Source organism: Pristiophorus japonicus, chromosome 10 (genome assembly GCF_044704955.1).
Source record: "Pristiophorus japonicus isolate sPriJap1 chromosome 10, sPriJap1.hap1, whole genome shotgun sequence".
NCBI lineage: Eukaryota > Metazoa > Chordata > Chondrichthyes > Pristiophoridae > Pristiophorus > Pristiophorus japonicus.
The window spans coordinates 112,030,664-112,048,875 of NC_091986.1; the positions used below are offsets into that span (position 1 = coordinate 112,030,664).

Genomic DNA, 18,212 nt, shown 5'->3' on the forward strand with positions numbered 1-18,212 from the left:
GGCTGTACAGTCCATTTTGAGAACCACAGTCTCTGTCACAGGTGGGACAGACAGTCGTTGAGGGAAAGGGTGGGCAGGGAGCCTGGTTTGCCGCACGCTCCTTCCGCTGCCTGCGCTTGATTTCTGCATGCTCTTGGCGACAATACTTGAGGAGCTCAGCGCCCTCCCGAATGCACTTCCTCCAGTTAGGGCAGTCTATGGCCAGGGACTCCCAGGTGTCAGTGGGGATGTCGCACTTTATCAGGGAGGCTTTGAGGGTGTCTTTGTAATATTTCCTCTGCCCACCTTTAGCCAGTCAGACCAACAGCGCTGCAAGACAGTAGTGGCCCGACCCACTCACCCATGCCAGAAGTGACACTCAGATGATCAACCAGGGAGCACAGAGTTCCGGATCCCCTCAATCTGTAAATAACTCGCATCAAAGACTTTGGGGGGGAATGTTGTCATATATGTATACTCTGTGATACATACTATGCTGGTACCAGTAGAGGGTGCAACTGTGGGAGGCCCAGACAGAAGCTGTATAAAAGGCTGGTCACCACGCAGTGAAGGCACTCTGCAATTACAATAAAGAGACTAAGGTTACAGCAGTTCAAGCACAGCACTAGGCCTTGTGGAGTTATTCTACAGGTAAGTAGATACATATTAGAGTTTATAAGCAATAAAGACGTTGGGGGTGATATTCCATAGCGCTGAAAAATGGGTGTGGCCGAAATGCCCGCGCCTGTTCAAGATGTACAGGCAGCACGTCAACTTCATGCTGCCTGCTAATTATAATGATTGCAGCACACAGCCCAGTGCTGAATGTATTGCTAACAGGTTGCGTACTTAGCAGCAAACCAAGTTCACAATGTTTGAGCAAGGCTAGCTTTACTCAAAGTTAGCCTGCGCCTCTCAAAGGTGAGCTATTTCTGTTGATCACAAAGGTAAAAATGCTTCAGTACTAACTCAAATAGCTCAACAGGCCAGGGAAAGGGTATCCAGGGTCTTGGTCGCTGCCCTCAAACTTGGCGCAGGGGCTGAACACTAGAAGAGAGTTTCTTCAATATTACATTTTTTATTAAAATAGATAAATTTGATAGCACAAAATTGAAGAAAGTTTTTCAGGGACATAACCTTTGTGTAGCAGTCATTACACAGTTAAAACCCTAATAACACCATATCCCTTTGGGTCTAACTTTTATTGGAGTATTTAACAGCATAATTACCGCAGAAGTGTCAAAGTTTTTGTCAGTTTCCATGATTTGAGAGATTTCACTGATTGCCGGCTCTGGCAGGGTGGGGGAGCAGTTAAATACAGACCGCAACTTCCGTATTTTCACATTAGGCATCCGCTAAATCCTGAAGTTGCGGTCAGTTTCAAAGGCAAAATGACAGTGAACACCGCCAGTTTGCCATCATTGGGATCTCAAATTCCGATCGACTGAGATCAAAACTGCTGAAACAGGGACAGCCAGGGAGGAGGTATATTTAAATTTTGTTTATCAGGTAGAAAATCTGAGCCAACGAAGTTAAGAAAATGTTTTAAAAAAAACACAAATACACACATCCCAAATAAAATAATACTTTAAAATCCAAATCATTATTTTTTTTGGTCTATGTGTATTCAGTTTAGCATTTAATACAGGTGTGGTAAGATGAGAATGCCCATTTTATTTCATACAGGATGCCTACAAACAGTAGGAGAAGATGTTCATCCCATATGTCCAGGTTCAATTTTAATCCAAGTCCTAGGAAAGATATATCAGTATGTTAACTCCCTGCACCATATAATCTCCAGCATCTGTTTCTTATAGGGACGGCAGACTTTAAAACACTGAAAGACTAATTTATATTTTTTTTAATCAATATTTATAATTAACTGAATTCGTTGCTTACTGAATTTTTACAGATGGATGTTATCAGTAACTCACTTCAAATATAATCCAGCATGCCACAGTGAAATCTCATTAACCTGCTATTCTATTAGCTGGTTTGCTCTCATAACTGCTAATTTTACAATCATAGTTACTTACATATTAATCAGTTATTAGGGACTGCAGAAACTAAAAGCTCGTTACAAGATACTTAAAACAAAAATTATACAATTGATCCATGAATAAAATTAAGTATAATCCTGTATGCTATATCCTTTTTTTCTTTTGCTTTCTTTTAAGTACAGTTCTTATTGCATCAGTAAGTTTAGCCAGTGAGCAGATGTGCCGTACACATCAGGTTGAATTCCTGTTCTATGTTGAATTAGTTGATCTCAGCAGAGGCGGCAGAAGATTGCTATAATTAGCCTATGTGTCCTGGATTGGGAGTAGGGGAGGTAATTGGTCAGTGTTCTCACTCCTGACCAATATCTAGTGTCCTTGCCAGATATATATGTCTGTGAATATCAGCTGATGATAGCATTAGGCTTATTAATGAGGCCTGTCAACAGTCACTGCCAAGGATCACACATGAATAATGGACACTTCAGCAAGGTACAAGATTTGTGGAATAGATTGGTTGATAGACATGGGCCACAGGAAGGAGCCAACACCTTCAGGCGAGGAGTGAACAAAACAAAACTGGAAAAAAAATACCATCCTTAAATGTTGTTCTTAAAAACATTGAAAAGATATAGGGCTGGGTTTTCGGCTTTACTGATTTCAGGGCGATAATGGCGCTGGGGCGGTCCTGAAACCGCCTGAAAAAATTTTGCGCCCACATCTGCAAATTTCACCCTCCAACGCTGCCCCTCGTGGTATGGCCGCAGCCATTTTGATTACAGGTTCTGCTCCTCATGTTGTGGCCACTATCTTCTGGCTCTCCTTCAGGTAGGCTGTGGTGATCTTTTCTTCCACTTGTTCTGCCCTGGACGTCGGGAATCCACCTCTTTTGATGCTGTTCACCTCTTGCAGTCCTGCCCTGGCCCGGAAAGTGGAGTTTGGATCCTCTGTCTTGGAGATTTCGCTGTGGTGTTGTGGAGTCATTGCCGCACCGTCGAGCTGGACAGTGGAACCTCCGGATGCAGCAATGGATCTATGTTCGAGATCGATTGCCGGGGACTAGAGGCCGTCGCCACTTCGCCTGATGTGGACCAGGTTCATCCAATTCTTGCCCAGTAGTGTGGGACCGTCGCCAGCTACAATCCACAGGGGAGTTTTTTCAACACGCCGCCCTGGGAGACCTGGACGTCCGCGCTGCCAACAATTTGGATTTTACCCTTCTTGTAGGTAAGGACAGGAGACAGTGTCGGTCGATTGGCGAGATTTATCCAAGGTTTTTCAAAGGTCGTTTGGCTCATCACAAACTGACTCGCCCCTGTATCGATTTCCATGGAGACTGGGACCCCGTCGATATCCACTTCCATCGTCTATGGAGAACTTTTGGTGGAGCAAGTGTAAACTCCATACTCTTCTTCCAGGGTTTGAGCAACTTCACCTTCATCTGTGTCGGAGCCCGGGTGATCAGCTCATCAGAGACATGGTGAGTACAGCTTTGTCTGCACATTCTTTGGAAGTGCCCTTTCTCTTTGCAGCCTTTGCATGTATAGGCACTGGTGGGCCCTGTGGTTTCCTCCACAGCACCAGCACGGGGCCATCCGGTTTGCTCCATGTGGCGGACTCAGGGTTGCTGGACTCGGGGCAGCCTTCCTGCCTTTCAAAGTATCCATGCGGTGCACTGCGCTCACCGGTTTAGAGTCCTGCGTCAGTATTCTCTTGGAGTCACCAGCCGAAACCATGTAGGCCTGGCTCAATTGAATTGCTTGCTGCAGGGTGACCGTGATGTCAGCAGAGAGCAACTTGTGCAGGAGGCCCTCGTGGCTGATTCCAATGACGAATATGTCCCTTAGGACTTCATTTAGGTGGTCTCCAAAATCACACGGTGCAGCTAGTCTTCTGAAATGTACAGCATACTTCGTAATTTCTTGGCCTTCAGGTCGCCGGTAAGTGTAGAACCGGTGCCTGGCTGTGAGGATGCTTTCTTTCTGTTTTAGTTGTTCCTGTATGAGTGTTACAAGTTCCTCATAGCTTTTGGTGGTTGTCTTCACTGGGGCTAACAAGTCCCTGACGAGACAATGGATGGTGGGCCCTGCGCTTGTTTGGTCGTGTAGCTGGTGTGTTTCCATCCAGGTCGTTGGCTATAAAGAAATGTTCCAATCTTTCTGCGAAACCATCCCAATCTTCCCCCTCTGTAAATTGCTGAAAATTGCTGAGGTTAGACATGTTGTGCGGGTAGTTCGTGACCTCATATCCTCGTCACCAGTTATAGTATATGTAGACACCTTTAGTAATGACTCCACGAGGCAGGATATGATACTAAAACTGTGTAGACCTGTAGTCCTTTATTTGCAGCTCCTCGAGTGAGGACACCAAGCTGTGAGTTCCTTTTTATACTGGGTTACCTACAGTGTGCAGGTAACCCTTCGGTCTCCAACAGCAGCACCCTTTGGTGTACAGGTAAGGTGTGTACAGTGTAAGGGTACATTCAGTGTTGCATAACAGTGTTACAGACATCACACAGTAAACAGGCATGCATATAGAACAGTCGCCATTTTGCACATGCGCAGACGCGTTTTAGTTTTCCCGGGCGCAGTCGGTACATTAGGACACTGTGCTTTCCTGTGCATATGCACAGATGACCTGGCCCACCTCTGAGACTTCGGCAGAGATGGCGCAGCAAGAGGTCAGGCAGCCTGCCAAAGATTCTCCTCCGAGGCTGCTGATGTCTTAGTGCAGACTGTTGAAAGGAGGTGGTCTGTACTCCATCTGGTTGGGGGAACATAAGAACATAAGAAATAAGAGCTGGAGTAGGCCACTTGGCCCCTCGAGCCTGCTCTGCCATTTAATAAGATCATGGATGATTTGATCTTAGCCTCAACTCCACCTCCCTGCTCTGTCACCATAACCCTTGACTCCCTTATCGTTAAAAAACCTGTTTATCTCCCAACTTAAATATATTCAATGACCCAACCTTCACAGCTCTCTGAGGTAGAGAATTCCAAAAGTGCATGACTGTCTGAGAGAAGAAATTCCTCCTCATCTCATTCTGAAACTATGCCCCCTAGTTCTAGATTCCCCCGAGGGGAAACATCCTCTCTGCATCTACCCTGTCAAGCTCCCTCATAATCTTATATGTTTCAATAAGATCACCTGTCATTCTTCTAAACTCCAATGAGTATAGGCCCAACCTGCTCAACCTTTCTTCATCTCAGGAATCAACCTAGTATTTTCAAGTGGATCTGGCGTGAAATCACACAGGACGTGTCTGCGGTAGACACGGTGGCCAGGATTGGCACACAATGCCGCAAGAAGTTCAGTGACCTCATGAGGGTCGTCAGGGTGAGTACCCTTCACATTTATGTAGGCCTGCCATCCTTTCAAGATCAATGGAGCACACAATGTGAATTATTTGATGGAACTGCTCCTGCTCAATGTGTTGAAGGCCATGGTGTGGATTGCAGAATGCAGCAGAAAGCTGAAGGCTCACTTCTCCAGCCATTGCCTTTGCATTCAGGATGCATGTACCCTCTTGTACCCTAATCATTGTCAAGCCTCCTTACACTCCACTCTCACTGCTGATATGTATTTTCTAAACATCACCCTGAGCCGCTATGCTACCTGCCTCTCACTTCCTCCCAAACTTTGGCAAACCTCAGTCAACAGCCACACAGATTGAAGAGAATACATTTGCACATTCACACAGTGACAGCTATTGAACTATGGAAGGCATATGTGGCACAACAGTAGGTGGACTCTTACTGAACCCTTCTTATTCTTCTTATTGCAAGCCAAGCTCTCGCACAACAGACACGAATAGTGACCTACAAGAGGGGGGCAGCCAGAGCTGCTGGACCCAACGGATGTCGAACAATAAGTCTCGGCCCTCATAGGTATCCCAGTTTGGACAGTGGCCAGGGGCGATGCCGAGCTCCCTTAGTGTAGTGAGGGTATGTAAATGGAACACACGACTGATGTGATTTCATTGTTCTCTAATATCAAGTGGCCGAGCCCCTTTACATGTACATGTCCAATGCTACCTTCCTCCTATCACCCTGCCCCCTCCCCTGCTGCTAACCACACGTCTGTTGTGTTCTGCTTGCAGAGGACCGGCCGTAAGCATAACAGCCTTTTCGGGAGCCATCTACATCTGGCCACAGGGGAGACAATGAGAGAGACAATGTAAGCTTTCCCCCAAACCAGACAGCCCAGCAGTCGCTCCGGCTGCCGACTCTACATTTGGGGACGATGCCAATTTCCCAGGGTTTGAGGACTCTGAGGCTCCTGGCCCCAGTCGCCTACAGCAATGCCTAGCAGGAGGGGAAGCTCAAAGGCCAGCTCTCCAAAGGATGAGTCGGCATCATGGTACTGCTGAAGAACAGGCAGACGTGGACTTGGACTTGGTGGCAACGCCCAGGAAGACCACAAATGCACCACAAATTCATGGATGCATTGGGTAGGATCCCCGAGAGCATCGACAAACTTGCTGCGAGTGTTGTGGAGGCTGCATCAAGCATTGTCCGTGCAATTCAATACTCCAGCGAGGTCATCCTTGCCCATTCACAGAGGCAGGTGGCCTCCAGCAGCAACAGTGGCAGGCCAGAGTGTGTGGCGTGTGCCATTGATCACGTTGCAGCAGCTATCGCATTGCAGGAACAAGCTACACTTCAGCTTGGTGATGTCATGCGGTCACTGACTGGTGCCACCCTCTCTGTCTTCCCCAATGTCCAACGGGGAAGGAACGGTGCCAAAGCAGGCCAGCAAGTTGTGGTGACACATTGTGCTCCGGATGCTGCGGTCCAGCCCTGTCAGAGTGTGAGTGGTTCCCAGGAAATGGAAGATGCTGTCCTTCCTCAGGACAACAGCATTACTGCTCCCACCACTGACTCTCCCACTATGCACTTTATGCAGTCCACACAACAGCAATCAGAGACTGCTTCTGCCGATGGTCAGGCGCAACGATCCGTAGCCAGGCCTTACAAGCCTAGAGCTGCTCCAGGGCATCATCATCCCTCAAGCAGCCTTGCTGTAGGCACTGAAGCCTCACTGAGGAGGAGCAGCAGACGTGAGAGGGGGATGAAGGGAAGGAAGGGGAAATGTCAGGGCAAGTCCCATTAAGGGGTGGCACAACCTTGTGCAGTTGCGTTGGTATATAATGAGGGTGCCTGTAAATAGTTGTTTTTCGATAAGTGAACTTGTTGTTCAGTGACTTGCAGCAGAATGCTGTTTATTTTTTTGTTTAGTGCTGTTGGGGGGATATCGTTCATCACTTGTTTTGATAAAAATGTTAGTTTGGACCCTTTGCCGTTGGTGTGGTGTGCATCTTTCCAAAGCTCAGCATAGATGTGCCTTTATGGTGGTACGTAACGTGGCCAGTATTAGATTCATCCCTCAGTGGTCCATTATGAGCTGGCGACCTGCGGCTCTTGCTACGGCAGCATCCCCACGCTGCCTTCCCCGAACGCTCTGGACGGAGCCTTCAACAGGTCTCCGAATTCATTGTGGTGTGCTGCATGCTACACTACTTGGCCATCATGAGGGGCCAGGCATGAGTATTGCAACATCATGAGTATTGCAAGCCCACCTCAGGAGGAAGAGAATGACAAAGAAGAGCTTGGCAAGGCACCGATTGCACAGCCGCCCCATCCACGGGGGAGGCCGCTTCAGCACCCCAATTATATTTTCGATGATGTTGCAGGTGGCTGCGTGGCTCTCATTATGGTGCTGCTCGGCTTCTGTGGTGGGGTTGTGGAGGGGTGTCATGAGCCAGGTGGCGAGGTCATATCCTTTGTCGCTGACAGCTGTGCCCGTCCCTTTGTTGCTGAAACATTCATGAGACACTGCTCTCATGCAAGATGAAAGCATCATGTGCGCTCCCTGGATAGCAGGCATTAAATATGAAGATGCGCTGCATGTGGTCACACACCAAGCTGGATGTTTCAGGATTGGTATCCCTTTCAGTTTCTGAATAACATTGTTGAATAGTGCCAAACGTACATGCCGGATTCTGGCACTCCCTGCTCATTGGGAACTTTATGAAGTCCATTCTGCGGGCGTACAGAGCCTTTATAACGTGCCGAATGCAGCGATGTGCAGCATATTGAGAGATGCTGCATATGTCTCCTGCTGCTGCCTGGAAGGATTGGAGGCATAGAAGGCAAATGCGACAGTCACCTTCACTGTGACAGTCAGCACAGTCCTCTTGGTGGGTAGTAGGCTGTGGGTCTGCCTGTAGGAGCTGGCATATCTGTCAGCGCCTTCTAAATGGTACTATATTGAGGGGAGTGCAAGAGCGGAGGGACCTGACATATACACAACTCTTTGAAGGTGGCAGGGCAAGTTGATAATGCAGGTAAGAAAACATAGGGGATACTTGGCTTTGTAAATAGGGGCATTGAATACAAAAACAAGGAAGTCCTGTCAAACTATTACAAATCACTGATTAGGCCTCAGCTGGAGTATTGTGTCCAATTCTGGCAACCATTTTTTAGGAAGGATGTCAAGGCCTTGGAAGTTTACCAGGATGATACCAGGGATGAGAGACTTCAGTTATATGGAGAGATTGGAAAAGCTGGGATTGTTCTTCTCAGAGCAAAGGAGGTTAAGGGGGGACTTAATACAGGTTTTCAAAATTATGAGTTTTTTTAGAGCAAGTAGAGAAAAACTGTTTCCTCTGGCAAGTTGGTCGGTAACTACAGGTCACAGATTTAAAACAATTGGTAAAAGAACTAGAGAAGAAATAAAGAGATTTTTTTTCACACAGAATGTTGCTAAAATATGGAACACTCTACCTGAAAGAGTGGTAGAAAAAGATTCCATTGGATCTTTCAAAAGGCATTGGACATGTACTTGAATTGGACTAATTTGCAGGGTTATGGAGAAAAAACTGGGGTGTGGGACTAAATTGAACAGTACTTTCAAAAAGCCATTGTGTTGTCCAAGGACCCACTGTACAGTTCAGTTGAAAGCTTTGTTGTCTATTTTGGTAAGATGTATGTGTGTTTTAGTAAAGTCAGTCAAGTTAGCTTATTTTCCCATCTGCAAGCAGGTTATGATTGGTTACTTTGCTTTGTAAGCTAATTCTAATTGTATATATGTATGTTTATATAAATTAAGTATTCATGAGCAAATCAATGAGTTAATTAATAAGGAAAGTAGTTACAATCTTACGTTGCATTTTCACAGGTATGATATCGTATATACTGACTGATAAAATAATATACAATTGGAACGTTAAGCTGAAGAAGACAGCATAGCTTTTATGATAGTTGACCGAGAAATGTAGCTCGCCATTATTATGCGCATGATTTTGTAACTAAAGCTCATAAAAGGCCGTTGAGATAATGATTGACCAAAGCCAACAACAATGTGAAAACCACTCAAGCTGTGCCTCCTGTCATGAGTTTGCTTTGTGCATACTAGCATAAAAGTTATTGCTCACCCCCTGTTACTAAATAGCAATGCTGTGTTCCACAACACTGATCCTGGGCTAGTATCAAGAGAACAGCTTTTGGCTCATTTGCATCTCAGTTAGTGCCTCGGCGGGGTGTTAAATGGTGTTTTTTGGCATTATGCCGGGAGTCCAGGATTTACCACCGGACGGAAGATTCGGCTATTGGTTTGTGCCGGCGCAAAAACTTACCACCTCGTCCTCTGTTTTTAGTGTGATGTTGACGTCAATCATCGTGCAACGCTGCGCTAGCAGCCTGGAGGGAACATTCGGCCTTGATGCCTCATTTAACGCCCGCCTCATGAAATGCCTGAAAAAAACAGGCAGTCCCAGGGTGTGACAGGCGGTATTGGCAGCATTTTTAAATGGAGGGATGAGGATCCTACATCGCAGGCCATATTGACTACAATGGTTGCGCACATAATGCTGTGTGAAGCTCCAACTTGCAAACTTCACTTTTATCTGCCATTACATTGCCCTTCCAATTTCAGTGAGAAAATTCTATGGGGGCTTTACTAGTTTGCCAGCATATCATGCTCTATGCTATTGCCAGACGGTGTCAAGCTAGAGGAAGGACGCTTGACCCTGTCGACCCACGGATGATGAGAGGCCGAAGCCATCCGGGGAGGAGGGCTTATCCCTCATGTGTTTACAGGCACCAACGCTCAGACCTCCAGCTCTCTGAGGAGCAGTGTGTGAGAAGGCTGCGCTTCTGAAAGGAAGTGCTGACAGAAATATGCCATTACAGGCAGCCCGATGCCTGCACCGCTCTGGAGGCAGCCTTCAATACTACCTTCAACAGGTATCCGAATTCATTGTGGTGTGCTGCATGCTGCATAGCTTGGTCATCATGAGGGGCCAGGCATTGCCAATGGGTATTGCATGCCCGCCTCAGGAGGAGGAGGAGGACAATGAAGAGAAGCCTGGCAAGGCCCCCATTCGATAGCCACCCCATCCATGGAGAGGCAGCGTGGAGGTGCTGCCGGACCAATACTTGCATGTTGCCAACTTGTAACGGACCTTCTCTTAAATGGCGCAAACTGAGGGATGGAGCTAATACTGGACACACTATGTGCCCCCATAAAGGCACATCTCCAGTGAACATTGGAATAATGCACAAGACACCAATGGCAAATGATGAGTCATAAATTTTGCTGCAGCAAAACCACAAAAACATCCCCATCAAAATATAGCCATACAATATACAATGTTATGTTGCAGGGCACTAAACAACACTGAAATATCTTTAACGCCGCGAGTTTCGGCTCAGGCGCACAAAGTTCGTTGTGTAACGCCTGACTTAACGCTAACGCTCCTCCAACTTGCATTTTCGCTGAAACTTGCAGTTGGAGGTGCAAACTATTTTCAGGCGCTAACTTTAACGCCCCAAAAAGCCCCAAATCCAGCTTGTAGAATTGTACTAATTTGCAGTGTTATAGGGAAATAACTGGGGTGCAGGACTAACTTGAACAGCACTTTCAAAGAGCCAACACAGGTCAAATGGCCTCATTCTGTTCTGTAGGATTTTATGAAGGATTGCCAAGATCTGTTTGGATAGCATGTTTTTTCTAAATCCAAATTCCCTGATCATACTGTTGTGAGTACGGTGGGGATATATGTTTGTGTTTCTTGTAGACCATTAAATCATCGGTGAGCCAAATCACATGCCCCAGTTCAAAAAATATTTATCCCTAATTCTGAGAATATTGTCATATGGGTATGGCTTGTTATAGGCTTAGCTACAGGACAAAATGTAGATCACTGAATCTGAAAATTAGAAAGGCTCAGAGAGCATATGAAAATGAATGGTAGGTAACATAAACGGAAATAGTAAAGGATTTTTATGAACTCATAAAATGCAAAGAAATAGAAAAGGAAACGATAATACTGATTAGATGTAAGGAAATCTTTTGGAAGTTAAAGAAATGGCGGAGATATTAGATTAATACTTTGCCTTGCTTTTCACAGAAGAGTATGGTAGTGGGAACAAAAGGAGGAGGCAGACCAAAATATTGAATAATTACCGTTAAAGAGGTAGTACTGAAAGTGAAGAAGCATAGTGCCCTGATGGCCTATACCCTAGAATGCTAATGGAAGTCAGAAAAGAAATAACAGAGGCTCTGACCACAATCTTTCAAATATCCTAGATATAGAATTTGTATCAGAGGTTTGGAGAGATATATAAATAAACAGATAAGTGTAGATCAGTCAGCCTGAGATCAGTTGTGATTAAACTTCCAGAGGCCACAATAAAGGATAAAATGAATGTCCACTTGGAAAAAAATGGGTTAATTGAAGACACTCAACATTGATTTGTACAAGACAGATTGTGTTTGACAAATTTAATAGAGTTCTTTGGCAATTAACAAAGTGTAGTCATAAAGAAAATATAGTAGATGTATATAGATTTTCAGAAGTTGTATGATAAGATAGCACAAAGGAGACTTGATAAATGGATAGTGAAATTCAACTGCGACAGGGATGAAAAATGAACGGTAGCAGATCATCAACCCATAATAAACCTCGACTGATTTTCTTTTTCATTACTTCCTAGGTTTTGTAAACTGGAGCATTGAGTACAAAAACAAAGAGGTAATGCTAAACCCATACAAAACATTGGCTAAGCCACTAATTGAAGGTCATTGTCCCGAGACGTTAATGTTGTATCTCTCTGCACAGATGCTTTCTGACCTATTGAGTGTTTTCCAGCATTTTCTGTTTTTATTTCAGATTTCAAGCATCCACAGTGTATGCTTTTGGATTAGCTAGGCCACTGTTCGAACATTATGTCTTGTTTTGGGCAACCTTCTAGGAAGATGTCAAGGCCTTGGAGAGGCTACAGAAGAGATTTATTAAGATGAAAGGCTTTTGTTTTGCCATGTGCCAGTGAGTATAGGAATAGTAAGATAAACAAGTTAGTGTGGCAGAAGAACTTGTGCAGAAGGTGGGCTTCAGATTTCTGGGGTATTTGGAGCAGTTCTGGGACAGGAGAGATGAGTTGCACCTCTACAGAGTTGGGATCAATGTCCTCGCGGGAAGGTTAATTATTACTGTGGGAGGGGGTTTAAACTAAGTTGGCAGGGGGATGGGCACAAGGATGCAACATTGGAGAGGAGAACCAAGATGCACAGAGGACTGGGAGAGGCAAATAGCACTAGAGTAAAGAATAGTTCAGAAATAGGAAGAATCAGATGGGGACAAATACGAAGTTGTGTTCGATGGATTTGAAGTGCATGTACGTGAATGTAGAGTGTTGTAAATAAGATACTCTACACTTAAATAAGGTTGGTGAGTTGCAGGCACAAATCGATACATGGGACTATGTTATAGTGGTAATAACAGAAACCTGGGTCAAAGAAGGGGAGGATTGGGAACTTAATATTCCTGGTTACAAGATATTCAGAATAAAGAGGGAAAGAAATAAAGGAACGCGGAGGGTGGGGGGCGGGGCGGGGCAGGGTGGGGTGGCTGCATTGATCGAAGAATCTATAATAGCACTGGAGAGGGATGATGTAGTTACAAGGCCAAAGCAGAGTCTATATGGTTGAATTAAGGAAAAATGGAGGAGCTATGTAAATTTTCTAGATCTCTGGAATTAAATTGACAGCAAGACCGATTCTTTTAAAACAATTTGGAATAGTTTATTAAACACACACACATGCACATCTATCAGAGAAACAGCAGTCCTCAGCTACCTTACAGATCTATTTAGTTACAATAGATACAATGATGTTACAAAATTAAAAAAAGGTATAACAAGGTATACTTCACTTCCCTCTGGCAAAGCACACGGCCTGCTTCTTTGTTTGTAGAGGAAGATCCTGCTTTGCCATGTGCTAAGGAGAAGATACACCCAGCAATCCTTGTTTGGATTATTATACCCCTTACGGCCATTGTTTCTCAGAAAGCCTCAGGATTGGGTATTATTTCCAGGGCCATTCCTGATTGGCTTCTCCTCATACATGTGTCTGTCTGGAGTGCCAGTGCCATTCCTTGATTAGGTTCATGGATTTCCAATTAAGATCTTTTCTAGTTAGATGAGTTTCAAAGCCATGCTGACATGAAATTGGGGAAGTCACCCATTTTATTTCTTCTAAAACTGCAGCCTTTCCATATAATCTACACTTTTAACATTTTTATATATATATAGAATCAATGTTATCATTACTAAACACTTTTATTCTTAGACTCCCCACCTTGAGGGGAAATATCCTTATTGACTCTTCATATGGTTTATCTCCTCAGGGTTCACATATCATAAAAGGGTTCTGATAGCTCTGCTTTTTATGTTTCTGTGAGGTGGATGACCGCTGTATAATAATCTTTAAACCTAGAGAGAGAGAGAGAGAAAAGTGGATGGCCTGACTCGGCCCCCATCTCATAAGGTGTATTGCAACACATGGGGGATTTACACCCCGACCTGTGTGAGAACACCACTGCAGGTTGGGGCTATAAATAGAGCTGGAGTGCCGGGCCCTGGAACATCGTGGGTGAAGGAACGGCGAATGAGGATACGGGGCCCAGAAGAGCCGAGGGTCCAGGGACAGTACAGGCCTGCCCACACTGCGATATGTGTGCACACAGGGTCCATGCAGCAGAGCAGGTCTCCAGTCATCCTGGTTCAACCCTTGCCACTGGATAAAGGCTTAGCTTTGTCGAGCCCTTATGGTGGCTAATGTGCAACGCTCACCACACGTTAAAAAAATCCACCTACAGGCATATTCCACCTCCTCAATTGGAGTTCAGGACTGGAACATCGGGTCCTTCATTGAAACATCTGTGAACTCTTGTGGAACCAAGTCATCCTCGTTCGAGGAACCGCCTATGATGATGATGATGACTATAGTACAATAACATCTCCAATGGAGACCCTCCCCTTCCCGTATCTTCAGTGCACCGTTGCTTCTCGCAGCACATTGATGATATTTGTAAGTCATGCTGCAGCTCCTGCTTCTCCATCTTCCCTCGGCTTCGGTCGTGGCCGGTATCGTCCCGACAATCATAAGGATCCGTATCATGGTCTGTGGGAAACAAGATCAGTGCAGTATTTACTCTTTGGCAGTTTTTAACTGATTAATGTGAAATTATTTCTTGTACTTACCACCCTTTTCCCCGGTAACTGAATCAAATAAACAGTGGGGTTGAATTGATCTATAATCTTATGCGGTCCCCACCACCTGGGCTCAAAGGCAGCTTCTTTTTCCCATAATTTGGAATCGTTACTGAGTCTTCCACCTGATATACAAAGGGATGTACTTTCTTGTCAAAGTACCTTTTAATTTGTCTTTTTGACTTCCCCAATTTGGAGGCCATAAATCGATTCATCTGATTGGTGTGATCTACCATTGGTTCCAGCCACTTGGAACTACATGATTTCGATGTCAGGAGACTCATCCCTGTTAGTGTTGGTTAGCCTGTGCATTCTCATGAGTCTCGCAGTCATGACCTGATATGGGAAGACCCCTGTTGTTTAGTGAGGTGTGGACTGTTATATATAAATAAAGAGTCTGACTGGATACTGTGAGTTCAAAGTAAAGTATGACCCTAGTCTTTTATTGCAGGTCGCCAGAGTGCCTCTCCAGTCTGTGAGGCCTTCTTATGTACCTGTGCTCCCAAGGGATTGTGGGATCCCTTGGGAACTCCAGGGGATGAGCCTTCTGGCTGTACAAGGTATATACAAGTTTACATACATAACAACACTCCACCCCCCCCCCCCCCCCCCCCCTCCCCCCAAAAGTCAACAGTGTAACTATTTACAAGGTGAGTCAATCTGGGGCCTTTCTTTCCCTGGTTGATTGTCTCGGTGCAAATGCTGCTTTTGGTGAATCGTTTCTTGGGCCCTCGCTGGGCTGCTGTGCAGCTGGCCTTACTGGGCTGCCTGGTGTGGTGAGTCCTGCTGAGCTGCTGTGGGTGATGGGTTCTGCTTAGTGGTCAACCACTGTGTCGGTTGCCACTGGTGTGAATGTTGGGGGATCAAAGAAGGTAGGGTCCAAAGTTGATTACTCAGGATAGTCTGCGAATCTGAGTTTGATTTGGTCCAAGTGTTTCAGGTGAATGAATCCATTTGAAAGTTTGACCCTAAACACCCTGCTCCCCTCTTTGGCCACAATAGTGCCAGGAAGCCACTTGGGACCTTGTCCATAAGTCAATACAAATGCAGAAACATTGATTTCAATTTCGCGTGACACATTACCGCTATCATGATATGTACTTTGTTGAAGCTGCGTGCTCTCTACCTGTTCATGTAGATCAGGGTGAACTAACGAGAGCCTTGTCTTAAGTGCCCTTTTCATAAGCAGTTCAGCAGGTGGAATCCCAGTGAGCGAGTGGGGTCTCGTGCGGTAGCTAAGCAGAACTCGGGATAGACGAGTCTCCAATGAGCCTTCAGTTATCCTCTTCAGGCCCTACTTGATAGTTTGCACTGCTCTCTCTGCCTGACCATTGGATGCTGGTTTGAACGGGGCAGATGTAACATGTTTGATCCCGTTATGAGTCATGAATTCTTTGAACTCGGCACTGGTAAAACATGGCCCATTGTCGCTCACAAGGACATCAGGTAGGCAGTGTATGGCAAACATGGCCCACACGCTTTCAGTAGTGGCAGCGGACATGCATGCCGACATTATCTCACATTCAATCCATTTGGAGTACGCGTCTACAATCACAAGGAACTTTTTACGCAAAAACGTGCCTGCATCGTCGACGTGTACCTGGACCATGGTTTGGAGGGCCAAGATCATAAACTTAGTGGCGCCTCCCTGGGTGCATTGCTTAACTGCGAGCACGTGTTACATCTGTGCACGCAGGACTCTAAATCCGCATCAATACCGAACCACCACACGTGGGATCTGGCTATCGCTTTCATCATTATGATGCCTGAGTGGGTACTGTGGAGGTCACTGATGAAGGTCTCTCTGCCCTTCTTGGGGACTACTATCCGATTGCTCCACAGAAGGCAGTCTGCCTGTATAGACATTTCATCTTTGCGCCACTGGTACAGCTTATTAGTGGCTTATGATCCGTTTCCAATTCAAATTTTAGCCCAAACAGATATTGATGCATTTTCTTTACCCCATAGACACACGCTAACGCTTCTTTTTCAATCATGCTGTCGGCTCTTTCAGTCTTAGACAGGCTCCTGGATGCATAGGCAACTGATTACAATTTCCCAGATTCATTAGCTTGTTGAAATACACACCCAACGCCATACGACGACGCATCACATGCTAGTACCAAATGCTTACATATATCATACAACACTAGCAATTTGTTTGACCATAACAATTTTCTAGGTTTTACAAAGGCATTTTCTTGGTTTTTGCCCCATACCCATTCGTCTCCTTTACGCAGTAAGGCGTGCAGTGGTTCTAACAGTGTGCTGAGACCCAATAAGAAGTTACCAAAGCAGTTCAGGAGTCCTAGAAACGACCGCAGCTCCGTCACGTTCTGTGACCTCGGTATGTTCTCGATTGCCTCTGTTTTCGAATCGGTGGGCCTGATGTCGTCCGTCGTGATTCTTCTCCCCAGGAACTCCAATTCAGGCGCCAGGAAAATGCACTTCGAGCGTTTCAACCTGAGCTCCACACGGTTGAGTCGACTAAGAACCTCCTCCAGGTTCTGCAGATGCTCGACTGTCTCCCGACCTGTAACCAAGATGTCGTCCTGGAAGACCACCACGCGCGGGATCGACTTCAGTAAGCTTTCCATGTTTCTCTGGAATATCGCTGCGGCTGATCGAATTACAAACGGGCATCTGTTATAAATGAAGAGACCTTTGTACGTGTCGATGCAGGTGAGGCCCTTCAATGATTCCTCCAGCTCCTGAGTCATGTAGGCCGAGGTCAAGCCCAGCTTCGTGAAAGTCTTTCCTCCCGCCGGCGTAGCAAAAAGGTTGTCAGCCTTTGGTAGTGGGTATTGATCCTACAGGGAGAAATGATTGATAGTTACTTTGTAATCACCACAGATTCTGATGATGCCATCTCCCTTAAGGACGGGAATAATCGGACTGGCCCACCCGTTGAATTCGATCGGCGAAATGATGCCTTCTCATTGCAGTAGGTCCAGCTCGATCTCTACCCTTTCTCTCATCATGTACGGTACTGCTCTCGCCTTGTGATGGATGGGTCGCGTCCCCGGAATTAAGTGGATCTGCACTTTGTCCTCCCTGACCTGCTCCTTGGAACTTCCCGATGCCTGATTCACACAGCGAAGGGAACTTGTTTAAGACCTGGGCACACAAAGTGTTGTCAGCGGGCGAGAGTGCTCTGATGTCGTATCAGTTCCAGCGTATCTTTCCCAGCCAGCTCCTGCCAAGCAGTATGGGACCATTGCCCTGTACCACCCAGAGTGGTAGCTTGTGTACCGCTCCATCGTAGGAGATTTTTACAGTCACACAGCCGATTATGGGAATCAGTTCCTTTGTGTAAGTTCTCAGTTTCCTGCGAATGGGTGTCAAGACTAGCCTTGAGGTCTTGCTGCACCAGAAGTTTTCAAAAGTCTTTTTGCTCATATAATGGACTGGCTCGCGCCCGTGTCCAGCTCCATTGACACCGGGAGTCCATTTAATTCAACCTTCAGCATTATCGGGGGATACTTTGTGGTAAATGTGTGCACCCCATATAGCTCTGCCTCCTTGGTCTGAGGTTCTGATTCGTCGTGATCCACCGTGGATCTGTCCTCCTCTGCAACATGGTGGTTTGCAGGATTAACAGGGTTTTCAGCTCGCCTGCGCATACATGTGAGCTGTCCCATTGTTCCACAGTCCTTGCAAATGTACTCTTTGAATCGGCATG

The 18,212-nt window shown here is 45.8% G+C and overlaps 1 long non-coding RNA gene across 1 annotated transcript in view; it reads left to right on the plus strand.

The window, feature by feature from the left end:
• LOC139274786 (uncharacterized) overlaps positions 1-17,423 on the plus strand; it is a 60,935-nt gene extending 43,512 nt beyond the window's left edge. The window contains exons 2-3 of the long non-coding RNA XR_011595605.1: positions 11,975-12,012; positions 17,384-17,423. This is a non-coding gene — a long non-coding RNA (uncharacterized lncRNA). The remainder of the gene's footprint in view (positions 1-11,974; positions 12,013-17,383) is intronic.
• The last annotated feature ends 789 nt before the right edge of the window (positions 17,424-18,212 follow it).